This window comes from Protopterus annectens, chromosome 1.part0, assembly GCF_019279795.1.
Source record: "Protopterus annectens isolate FY-2018-M chromosome 1.part0, PAN1.0, whole genome shotgun sequence".
NCBI lineage: Eukaryota > Metazoa > Chordata > Ceratodontiformes > Protopteridae > Protopterus > Protopterus annectens.
The window spans coordinates 1074778757-1074792402 of NC_056725.1; positions in this window are offsets into that span (position 1 = coordinate 1074778757).

The following is a 13646-nucleotide window of genomic DNA, read 5'->3' on the forward strand; positions in this document are numbered from 1 at the left end:
TACAAAGCACATGGTAGATCATCATACAAGCAGATTACAGTCATTACTTGAATATGCTAGGCATGCCGAAAGTCATTTTAATAGCAAAAAGAAAAAGAAAGCCCAAGTATTTTCTGTAAAAGATGGAGCAGAAGTTTATGTAGTACAGTCCGGGAAAAAGGGCAAGAGAAATGCCCAGGGAAACAAATAATCTGATCAGCGATCAGAGGACTTTGAAGGGCGAAAGAAAAGCGGTGAATGTTTCAAATGCGGTAAAAAGGGACACTTGGCAAGGGATTGCAAGAAAAACAAGAAGGCAACCACAGAAGACAAGGAAAGTGAGGACTGACTATATGATGGTCAGGAATCACTAGATGGGGATAGCAGAGATATGACAAATGAGAATGTGATAGAGGGAGTAGAGAATGTGACAGAAGGAATAGAGGAAGTGCAGCAAGTTACGGATAGTGAAGAAAATTAAATATTGGATTTAGCTTTATTGAGCTTAGAGCTCTATTTAGCAGACATGAAACCAGAAGTTACACTCCTGGTAGAAGGGATGGAAGTCAGATTCTTGTTAGACTCGGGCATCACGGACCCTGATACATCCCTCCAAACTGCCAGAGAAATCAGAGTCACCTGATTACATACTAGTGAAAGCAGCTAATGGACAGCTGTATCGGGAGCCCCTCTCCCATAATATTGCAATAACTGATCCTGTTTCAGGATTGACCCAGAAAAGTAAAATTGTTGTTTCTGCAAAATGCTCAGTAATTCTCTTGGGCAGAGACCTTATGCAGCTATTTAGCATAGCAGTAGTTCTGACTATGCAGGGTATGGAAGCACTGCGACAAATTGATACCTTTGCAGTGCAATCGGAGGGTGAAATATTTTATTGGTACAGCCAGGACTTGGTTACAACTGGTCCAGGGGCAGTAACTGAAGTTGATGAACATAGCCATCAGCAAGTTCCCCTCCCTTGACATTGATAAACAACATTTGTTGCACTGTACTCCGTATTATTGTAACACACCAGGACCTGATAAGGAATATGAGCAAGAATTGTTTAGAAATCGTGCAAACAGATTGATATTATGTAATCTGTACTGGGACATGGAAGAGAACAGTGTAGCCAGCTGTTAATTGCCCCAGGAGTTCTTTGCACTCTATAAACCTAATCGATTACCACATGTTAGCTTAACTAAGGACAAGAATGTAAAATGGGTAGACCTAGGAGAAAAGGTTACGAGATGGGAAAAACAGACAGCGTTAAAACTGTCAGAACAAGGAATACAAAGGCAGAAGTTGAATTGGATAACTCAGACCCACCCAGCTGTACACTGGCAGTCTAGCAAGGACAGCTGATTAGCACTCCTATTGAAGGAGGAAGAGAATGCCTTGCAGAATATACTAGAAACCCTTTGGTCAACAGGAAAGTCAGATGTAGGACTTATTCGTACAGCGTGGCCAGTTACTATTATGCCAAAGTCAGCATTTAGACCACAGAAAAGACAGTATCCCTTAAGAAAAGATGAAGAGGTAGGAATCAAAGCTATTATAGCAGCTATACTTAAGGAAGGAGTGCTGGTGGAATCTCCTGAGTCACCATGTAACACGCCCTTATTTCCTGTTAGGAAAGCAAATGGAGAATGGTGTATGGTCCAAGATTTACAAGCTGTAAATGACGCAGTAATACCAAGGGCACCTATGGTGCCAGACCCACACACCCTGTTGAATGATTTAAAACCTCAACAGAAATATTTTTCTGTGGTAGATATCAGCAATGTGTTCTTCTCGATACCGATACACCCTGACAGCCAGTATTGGTTTGCATTCACATTTCAGGGGAAAAGGTATACATATACGTGACTACCACAGGGATATTGTGAAAGTCCAACAATATTCTCACAAGAAATGGTAAGCAACTTGGCAGGATTTACCCCACCGAGAGGTAGTCAGATTTTACTTTATGTTGATGATATCCTGCTGGTGGCCCCCACCCAGCAAGATTGCAAAGAAGATACCATAGCACTATTACAATTTTTAGCCACTGAAGGACATAAAGTAAACAAAGATAAACTGCAGCTTTGGAAAAAACAAGTTAAATACCTAGGATATGTAATATCCAAGGAGGGTAGGACATTAGATGAGGACAGAAAAATAGCGATTTTACAAGCACCAAAACCCACTACCAAGAAGGAAATGATGTCCTTCCTGGGTACGACTAATTTTTGTCAGAGCTGGATTCCAAACTATGCCTTGGAATCTGCACCGCTGACTAACCTGATTTATAAGAAGCCTATGGCAGCACAGGATTTGTTACAATGGACACCAGAAGCAGAATCTGCTTTCTGCAAACTGAAACAGTTAATAGCGTCCTCATTAGTTTTGGCGTTTACCAAACTATCATAAATGTTTTTTCCAAACTGTAGATTGGAAGCAAGGTTATATGACATCAGTGTTAACACAGCAACATGCGGACAAGCAATGCCCTATTGCTTATTATTCATCACAACTGAACCCAGTGGCACGGTCTTTACCTCACTGTGTACAAGCAGTAGTTGTAGCTGCAATGGCAGTACAGGCTTCAGCCTCAGTAGTTTTGTTCCACCCTCTCACATTGAGAGTGCCTCATGCAGTCGCGATTATTTTACTGCAAGAGAAGGTAGCATATCTTTCCCCTGCTAGGCATCTTTCCTGTATGACTATATTGTTGAGCCAACCTCATATGACAATTGAATGATGTATGACTTTGAACCCTTCTACCTTGCTCCCAAGCCCTGCAGATGGCACACCACACAGCTGCCTGCAGGTGATTGAGCAAAAGACACTGCCTAGAAAAGATCTCACGGATGTCCCCTTGGATAATGCCGAGGTGGCATACTACGTGGATGGCTCATGCAAAAGGGGTCCTGCAGGGCAGAACCTAGTAGGATATGTAGTAGTTTCTGATACTGACATTATAGAAGCAAAATGTTTACCACGCAATTTATCTGCACAGGCAGCAGAATTGATTGCCTTAACATGGGCATGTACCTTAGCAAATGGTAAATGTGTGAACATTTTTACTGACAGTCAGTACGCTTTTTCTACTGTACATGTTTTTGCGCAACAGTGGAAAAATCGAGGAATGATAACATCTACTGGCAAACCAATCAATCATGCACAGTTTATTTTAGATCTTTTAGAATCTATTCAGTTACCTCAGAAAGTAGCTATTTGTAAATGCACAGCTCATACCAAGCAACAGGATAGGATTTCAAAAGGTAATGCAAGAGCTTATACAGCTGCAAAGCAGGCAGCTTCAGAAGTATTTCTTTTGAATGAGGAATTACAACCCTCTGAGATTTTAGATGTAGAAATGTTAAAGACAGTGCAGACACTTACTACGCAAGCTGAAAAACAAAGATGGGTAAAATGAGGAGCAATTCTCGAAAAGGGGCTGTACATCTCTAAAGAAGGGAAACCAGTATTGCCATCTAATTTGTTTAGATATGTAGCTTTGTTGAGCCATTGGCAGTGCCATGTCTCAACAAGGGGGATGGTACAGCTAGTGAACCAAGTGTTCATGACATACGGATTCTTAAACTACTCTAAAAACTTTTGTTCGATGTGCCACGTTTGTAATAAACATCATGCACAAGGGGCATCAAAGCCCAAGCAAGGGAGTTTCCCTACACCACCGTATCCATTTCACACTATCTGTATGGATTTCATAGAATTGAACAAATGTGAAAATACGAAGTATTGTCTTGTCATTGTAGATATGTTTTCCAGATGGGTGGAAGCTTTTCCAACCAAAAATCCAGATGCAGCCACAGTGGCAAAAGTACTTGTCAAAGAAATCATCCCTAGATTCAGCATTCTGGAAAGGATCCACAGTGACAATGGCACACACTTCGTAAACCAGACCATACAACAGTTAAGTAAACATTTTGGTATTTCTTTAAAAAATCATTATGCATACCACCCACAATCTGCAGGGCTAGTAGAGAGGCATAATGGGATTTTAAAGAGTAAGCTAAGGAAGTTAATAGTAGAGACACAGAGGAATTGGGTGTACTGTCAGCCCCTGACAATGTTGAGCATGAGAACTGTTCCAAATGCAAAAGGATTGACTCCTTTTGAACAACTATTTGGAAGGGCTTATTATATACCTCAGTGGAAACCTCTCATGCCCGCAGACCAGGAAGCCGATTGTACACTCGCAGAGTACATGAGAAATCTGTTAAATTCTAAACATTTGTAGCAGTCAAATTCTGTTTCAGATAAAGAACAAACCAGACCGTCAGAAGTGGCAGTGGTCCCAGGTACCTGGATCTGGGTGAAGACAATAAAGAAAAAGAATTGGGCGTCACCAAAGTGGGAAGGTCCATATCAAGTGCTTCTGTCGACACCCACTGCAGTCAAGATAGCAGAGCGCACCTCCTGGATCCATCTGATGCACTGCAAATTAGTCAAAAACTTTGAACTGGACAAAAATCTTGTCACATGCCAAGAGTAAAAATGATAGAGTCAAGAAGAAAAAGGAATGCAGAACAACCCTTTCCTCAGAAGTATTGCATAATCATCCTGTTAACTGTACTAGTGACAATAATCTTTTTGCTGTGGCCTTTCCTTTTCCCAGCCACACAGACTAAACTGAATAAAATTGTGAAGCGTTACTCATAGACATCCAAACTTTAACACTTACCAGGCAATTAAATATGTGTATGCTGAGACTTTCAATGTTTTGAATTGCTGGATTTGCACAGCTTTGCCGACAGCATACGGGGGGTTATTAATGACTACGGTCCCCCTAAAGGTCAATGAGACCTGGGAAAACTTGATTTATGATACCTCAACCGTTGCATCACAAGATAAAATAGCATTGCACTTGTCTGTTCCACAAAAGGGAACTGTGTGTTTTTATAAAAATGATACTGTTCAGGTGGGTTGGAGCAATTGCAATGTGAAAGTTCCTTATAAATGTTACACTAAAGGTAACAATGCAGATTTTTATTGTAATACAAACTATGATTCATTTCTTGGATTGATGCACAAAACACTTGAAGTAAAACATAATTCTGTTCTTTATAAACAACTGTCTATAATTGATAGAAAAATGTTTCATGCAGGGCGAGTGTATATTCACAGTAAGGTTACTACTAAAGTAGAGGACTGTTATTTTGTATGTGGCAGAAAGGCATACAAGTGGTTACCTGAGAATTGGTCCGGCAGTTGTTTTTTGTGTTACCTGGTTCCGGCCGTATAACACACTGCAGTTTTGCCTCGAGGAAAAATTTGAAATGTCCGAGATGTCGTCAAGAAACCTGTAAATCCAGTGGGACAAATCGATGCACATTGGAAAAACCATCATTCTATAGGAAATGGACTGACACATATGGACTTGAGTGATAGTGTTATATCGTGGGCAGGCATATTACCAGCATATGGAGCAGTGAAATCGATTTGGGAGCTGAGAAAACTGTCTAAACGCGAAGTAATGAGCAACACAACTTTTTCCACTCTAGAATTGGTGACTGATGAACTGAATGCCATGAGAACTGTAGTGCTTCAAAACTGCATGGCTCTCGACTTCATCCTAGCGGCGAGAGGTGGTACTTGTGCTTTAATCCAGGAAGAGTGCTGTTCGCATATTCCTGACCATAAACACGAGATAGACAATCATCTTGAGGTAATTCAACAAGTGTTGGCCATGACCAAACCAGGCCCAAACCCACTGACGGACTTTTTCCAGAAATGGTTGGGGGGGTGGGGTACCATCCTAATGAACATCCTGATTGCCATTTGTGTCGGAATGCTCCTACTAGGAGTATGTGCTTGCTGTGGCATCCCCTGCATGAAAAGACTGATTAAAGACTTTATAGACATTTCAGTTTCTGAAACCTTATATCAAAGTGCTGAGTTTGAAGAACTATTGAAAAACTGAAATGCTTTCATAAGTTTATACTGAATGACTCTCTTAACTGCAAATCCTGAGTAGGAAGAGGTTAGGAGAAGAAAAAACTGTTTATGCTTATTTTGAAATTAGAATAAAAGTATTAAAAGGGGGGAAATGTCAGATAAATATGTATTAGTAATATGCTTAGTGCATTTAGAGCTTGAAAAGGGTTAACACATTTATTCTATTTTACACTGCATAAATCTGTACAAATTGCAGAAGGTTTCTGACCTTGTATTGTCATGAAATATGCGCAGCTAAAATCTTTGTTTATGCCTAGGAAATTTACTGAAAAGCAGATGTTTTCTGCTTGCATCAGGAAAATAATGAATAGAACAATATCACTTGTATAAATGTTATGAAACTTAGACAAGGAGTTCCACTTGTGCTGTGAGAAAATACACAGCTGCAGAAGCTATAGATAATTAGAATAAAGACTGCATTTGCTTGTGTCTGAGCTAGAAAAGTACCTTGAAATGTAACACATGCATTAGAACTATACAATAGAAGCTTGTAATGGGCTAGTCCCCACAAAGGCCAGGTTGTTTTTCTCAAAGAGTTTCTCAAAAATCTAGTCATGTCAGCAGAAAATCTGAGTAACATCTGCTATAGAACAATACTGAAAGTTGTGTTTGATTACGTCAGCTATAGAAGGCCATGTCTAGTAAAACAGTATACGAATAGCATACTTCCTGTTAGTAGTTAGGCAAAATCCTGTATTTTCATGTTTTTGTCTCCTTGCTGCAAGTTACTAAATGTGCCTTAACTGAACCTTACATGTATTGGTCTTTGAAGTTTTTTCCTTTGACAACATGTCAGACTGATGAGTCTGTAGTTTCTGGGGTCAGTTGATGCACAATCCTCATGAAGAGGGATGACTGTTGCAGTCATCCATTCACTTGTATCTTAACCTGTTTTGAGGCTGAAGTTGAAAAGTGTCTGAAGTGGTCCAAGCAACCCAGATTATTGTTTGGGGCTGATTAATGCAGTGCTCTTGGCCTTGGCAAGTGCCTCCAAGACATGCTTCCTGCTGATAGTTGCAGGGGTTATGCTAGAAGGGATTTTACACAGGGTAAAACGGGGTAGTGGAAGTGAAGTCTGAGCTGAATTTGTCAGCCAGTAGATTCACTATGTCTTTCTGCTCAGTGAAGGTGGTGTCATTACCACCATTTCGGCACACTGTCATATGTTACCTTTAAGGATTTGGACATAGCTGCAGAAGGACTTGTGGTTGTCCTTATTTTGAGAGGTTATCCTGACCTCATAGTTTCCCCTTGTTGGACATAATTAATCCTCTTAGTTTCTTGTTTAGTTTAATGAGTCAGTGCTTTTCTTTATGAGAGTAGCTCTTTCTGATTTTGGCCATACTTTTTTTTCTGTTGTTGTATACCCCATTGAGGTTGGGATTCCACCAGTGTGGTTTGCTTTTGGTGTTTGTTACGAGCTTACTTTTGAGTGGTACAGCAGCCTCTATCCAGCCACTCACATGATTGTACAGGGTTTGTGAGAAAAATTCTGCATAGATTACTGTCATTACGGGGTTCAGGGGGCATTGAATTTTGATAAGCTGGTGCTTAGCAGGATGTAGTTTGCTTTATAATATTCCCTCACTGTTACAGGTTAGACAGCTTTCAGATTCTATTTTACCAGTGAGGATGTAGCTTGGGTGATGCAGTGTTCCCCCATGTTCTCTGGTTGGGACTTGCATTATCTGGTCCAGGGTATTTAATAAAATCCAGGAAATGTTGTCCCTGCATGTTTAAGGCAGTGTATGCTTTCCAATGTATAGAGGGGTAGTTAAAGTCCCTCATGTATAGGAAATTTGGTTGGATGGAGTTTGTCTACAGTAGGTTTAGTTATTACTTATGAGATTCTTGAATCATAGATGGTGACCTATAGTTAAGTAGACTATGGTAAGAGACTTTATCTATGGTGACTTGCACATGTATGAACTCCAGGTCATCCTCTTGTTTAACTAACCTAGAGGTATACTTATTTCTAATGTAGATAGAGACACCTCCACCTTTTGTCCCTGTCTGTGCAGCTGATGGTCTAAAGGTGTGGAAAGCACTGTAGTCTTGCACTGTTGGAGTACTTTCTTTGTTTTTAAAACAAGTATCCATAGTGTCACAGATGCTCATATTCTAGAGAGTGAGGATAGCTTGTAGGGTATGGCGTTTCTTGTTGTGACTCCTAGCACTGAGAAGTAACACTTCATTGTTGATATATTTAGAGAAATGTGAAAATTATCAAACTATAAAACGTTGTGATTTTTTTCTTTAGCTGCACTAGGCAGAGGCCATGCATCTATGTAGTTATGCTGCTAATCATGAAAGCTTTAAGATAAAATCTTTCAATAGCTTGTATACAGCATGGCTTTGACATATTGATGTATGTATGAACTAGTAATGTTAAGACACCTAGACACATCACAAAGATGCTCCTAGGGAAATGACCAAAGGCATAATTATAGTATAAACGATATTTACGTAGGACGTGGAGTGCCATGATTATGCTCCAATATCTAGAAATAAAATTTGTTAAGCTATTCTGTAGCTCAACATCCATTCTTAACAATTGTTAATCATCCTCTGAGCACTGTTAAGATTAACTCTTATGTTAAACACTATGAATCGACAGATTCAGCATGCAAACAACAATGGAAAAAATGAAAAAAAGCTTTGTTTCAGCCTGCTGTCTAGGTCAATAATCTGTCCATGGCTTTCTCTCTTTCCCTGAACACTTGTTTTGCTATCTGTCTGACAGTGCTCACTCACTAAATGCTTTATGACTATGAAAGTCATCAACATACTTTTTTGCTCTTGTTTTTTTCTTTTTTTTAATTCTGTAACTACTAGTACATGGAGCAGATAAAGTGCCATGCACTAAAATAATTATGGCCAGATCTCAAATCAATAAAATAATGCCTATTGCCACAAATACAGACTTTCCCAATATCTCCAGTATCAGCTTGGTGCATATGGGTGTGCTGAGGTATTTTAGAAATTGCCTCATGTTTACTGACAAGCAGATAATTTTCAAACAAACTAATAAAGTATGTGAGACATGTATTTACACAATGTCACTGGAGGAAAGCTCACATAAAAGCACTCCTAATATCCATCAGGTTGTCAGTAGTACACACACTGCATCCATCACAGACAACATGAACCAGACACATAGACTCACATCTACTGAGGCACTTAAATCGAATCTTCCTAAACCATGAAGTCCTCTAGATGAAGCATACATAACAAATGCCCTCAGTACCCCAGATGCACTCTTTCAAAAAAGCACTCACATCAGTACATACAGCCACAACTCATGGATCCTCTATTTTTAATCCCATCCCATGAGGCAAGTCACAACACAACTCCATGTTCTAGTTATCAGACACTCCATTGTAAGACACACTGATGTCCCTCTCACCAGGCTGAGTAAGGAGAAAGTCATGGTCAGTTGATTGTTAGGGGCAATGACCCACCATAGTATGCATGCAAACACTCAGATCATTGGACCCCAAGTACCAGTATGACTATGTCATAGTCCATTTGGTTGAAAATAACCTGAGACATACCTCCCAGGACTATATGAAAAGAGACATCATTGACTTTTTAGAATATGTGTTCCGGGCTGGTATAAGTCTAGCACTGAGCAGCATACTACTTTCTCCAAGGATGATGCCACATTATGAACAGAAGGTGACTGACTGACTTTAATAATTGACTTAGGTTGTGGTGTCATTCTAAGGGGTACAATATTTGTCAGCATGGAAGGATATGGTCAATAAACCATTCTGCTTTCCCATGGATGGTCTGCTCCTTTTGCCTCTAGACTTTTGAATACTAGCTAAAACACTGCCCTCCCCATTGTGCCCTTTTTAGACAATGCTAATCTAAAAAATACTTCTGTCACAGCAAGTTAAAACCAAGCAAACCTAAAGGTGTTACTGCTCAATGCTAAGAGTCTAAAAAAGAAACTCCACTTCCTACAAGCACTCCTCCCTCTAGAGAATGCTGGTGCCTGTGCATTCACTGAGGCATGCTGTAAAAACAAAGAGAGCACCCTAGCAATGCAAATCTATAATGCCTTCCACACATTTAGACTAGCTACCATATATCCAGGGACTAAAGTTGGAGGTGTCTAGATTTACATAAAAATAAATATACCTCAAGGCTCATCATACAGAATGATGCACTTGAGTTTCACCATGTTCAAATCACTGTAGGAAAAATCCCATACCACTTCCTTGAAAACTATAGATCCCCTACTATGACCCAGGAAAAATATAATACATATTTAAGCTTACTGGAAACACTCACCATCCAAACCAATATCATAGTAATAGATGACTTTAATTACCTCACTATTTACTAGGAAACATATATGACACCAATCATACAGGCATAGATATTCCTGGATTTTGTAAACCAAACTCCCTGGACCAGATTGTCAGTATGCTGACCAGAGGCAAAACCATACTGGATCCCACTAATTTGGGAAAGTACTGCACATTCCCTTGAGTAATGTCATCACTGGTGTGGTCAGAGCACAAAATGGTCTCCTTTGAAGTAAAAATAAAACCCAGCAGCCCAGCTAACCCTGCAATGTTACTATTACGTGATAACCTGGCAAAATTTCAAGCCACTCTAAGCCCCAAAAACACTGCTGCTTATGTTAAGCAGTTCAAAAAATCTTAAACAAGCAGATTAATAGCTGCATAGAGGCAGCTGTACCCACAGAAATAACTCAAAAATCAAGACATCCTAGTGGAATCACAACATCAATATGCTGTATAGCACTAGGAATAAAATTGTGGCAAAAATTAGGGAATACAGCACCCAGCAGGATAAAAATATTCTCATCAAAGTAAACCAACAATTCAGCTGCCAAAGTCTACCAAAGTCAAACTTGAGGTAATTGTGGCCTCCTAGGCCATGGACAACCACAAGACATTCTTTAGCTATGTTCATAACCTCAAAGGTCATGCAAAAGTTTGTGTAGAGATCATCGTTAATGGATGTTCCTATACAGAGCTAGAAACTATAGCATGCCTTCCAGCAGACAAATTCACTTTTGACTTAACCCCACCCCCCCCAGCCTCCACTTAGGAAATGCCATCAAATATAACTACACCTTCTATCACTAGAAAACAGGTCCTCAATGCTCTCTATAATGCCAAGAACACTCCAGTGATAGGCCCTGGCAATAACCCAGGCTGCCTTCTAAATGGCATGAAACATGATCTGTCAGACCATCTGTCATCTATATTTATCTGTAGCTTCTAAACAGGCTTTGTAGCTCGTGAATGCAGAACAGCAACTATCATCCTTCTAGACAAAGACGGGCCAAGTACAGACCCAATAAACTACAGACCCATAAATCTCATTAATCTTATATGCAAAGCCATGGAAATAATTATAATACAAATGATCAATAATGACATAGGAAACCTCAAGACACTGGACCCAATCCAGTTTAGTTCCGTACAGGGCAGGTCATACCTACTTAACCTGGTGGGCTTCTTTCGGAAGGTCACTAAAGCAATGAGTGAGGGCAAAATGGTACACTTACCAAGGGTACCAAGGATATCAGAACTTGTCAGAGATCTGGTATGCATGGCTACACTTAAGTAGGCCCCAATGCTTCTTACACTAGTATACCTCTATTTGAAGCTGTGGAACAGTGCTAACCTTCTATTATGTATTCTCAACATGAATGCCAAAATTTATCTCTTCAATTTTGCTATCATGGTGAATGTCTTGACATCCATGTTTTATACACATAATAATTCAGTTATGATCAGAGACCTGATCATAATCCTTTGCATTAGTTATGGCTCATACCTGTACTGGCATAATTATAGAGTTAAACTAATAACTAAAATAAATTTGATCACAGTCAGCCAGTGCCATCAGTATGTAGTTAAGAAACTAATTTTCTTATGTTTTTTTTTGACATCATACTTGCTAATAATAATAACCTCCCGTCATTCTTGAGCCCATTCACTGTCTTGCTACTTGGAATTTTCCAGTGAGAAAATGAAAGGTGACTGGATATGTTGTCTTTCACATGGCAATGGATTTGTTCTATGCTATTACCAACTTCCCAGAAATAAACAGCATTTCCAATGAGGCTCTACCCTTTCCCTGTGGCCGATGAGAGCAACTATGTAACTGTGGGGCATCCTAAACCCTTTCTGTATGTCTGCATACATTCATCCTCACTAATGAGGGATATCATCACTAGTTTTGGATCACTGAGCCCATGTCCCTAGTCTTGACCATTTGCAGTGCTGTATGTGTAGTGGTGATTGGCTGACTGGAAGCCATCTCTACAACCTCCCAAAATGGGCGTGTCTGCATTGGGTAGTCATTGTCATGTTCTCATGCCCTGATCTCCAGCAACTCAGGAGCTATTTGAACTCCATTTCATAGTCATTGGCAAAGTGTTATCTATCTATACTACACAGCAATACTAAAATTATACACATACCTTTTGAACTCAACAGATAGGGTGTAGAGGAGAACTCTGTGTTCTGCTAAACTTGATATATAGCTTCATCCATTAAGGACACTAACAATTAGGCATCATGATATCATCACCTGCTTTAGATTAGCAAAAAACTAGCAACCTTGGGGAATGTACTCCACAGTCCATGCCATACTAATGTAGCTAAGATTTTGTTTTTTATATCTGAGATTCTCAAACTCTTCTCTCCTCCAAAATTTTTACAGTTCTAAAAGACAAATTTTACACATATGAACTGAAAATATATATAATGCAGGTGAGCAAGCTCATGCAACAACAATTTGAAGATAGCATACTCTGACTGACATATGACTAAGATATCATATTATGAGTCAGAAGTGTAGCTAGCTAGTTTTGTGCCCAGTGCTGTCCCTAGATCTGGCACCCCCCCAAAAAACTCCCCACAGTATATGAATATCAAAAAAAAAAAAAAGCTTTTAAACTGCAGCAAGTAGCTGTTACAGTCTATGCCAGCTAGTGGTATGCATGCAGTCAAGAGCGATTAGATATTTCTTAGGACACCACTTAACACTTTGAGCCTGAAGTGGCAGCTCCTTTAATCGCACCTTAGCTATGCTATAGTTATGAACTGTAAGGTTAAAGCCCATGATAAAATTATTTACAGCATGCTTTTTTGATATATGTGCATTTATACATGGAATGTGATGATCAACAAATTATTTATTTCTGCTTTTTTTAATAACAAAAAATGTTTTTTTAAAAAGCAAAAACAAAAAAATGTTTCATCACATTACCATTTTCTAAACTACTTATTATAGAGAAGTTGTTAACAAGTTGATAGGATTAGATCAGACTCTCCTGTCTCCAGCAGCAATAGACTTGTCCTATGTCTTTACATGGCTTCCTTCCACTGAATTGTGCCTTTAAAACACCAGGTGTCAAAAACATGGCAGCCCAACCAGGTGCCCAACACATCTCAACTGAAGCCACACAACATGGAGCAACAGTGACTGTACCAAATCCTCTTGTATCACTGAGCTCTTCGCTGTGAGCACAGAGTGAATCTGGATATGCTATAAAAGGAGCACTTTTGTTCCACTTCTAGCCATAATTACATCCTTTTGGTCACTTCCCAAACCTCATGATGACAGGTGGGGATGAGGATATAGACAGGTAAATTCAGTACTTTTTCCTATTACTCAGCTACCACTTCATCTACAATGCCGGCAGC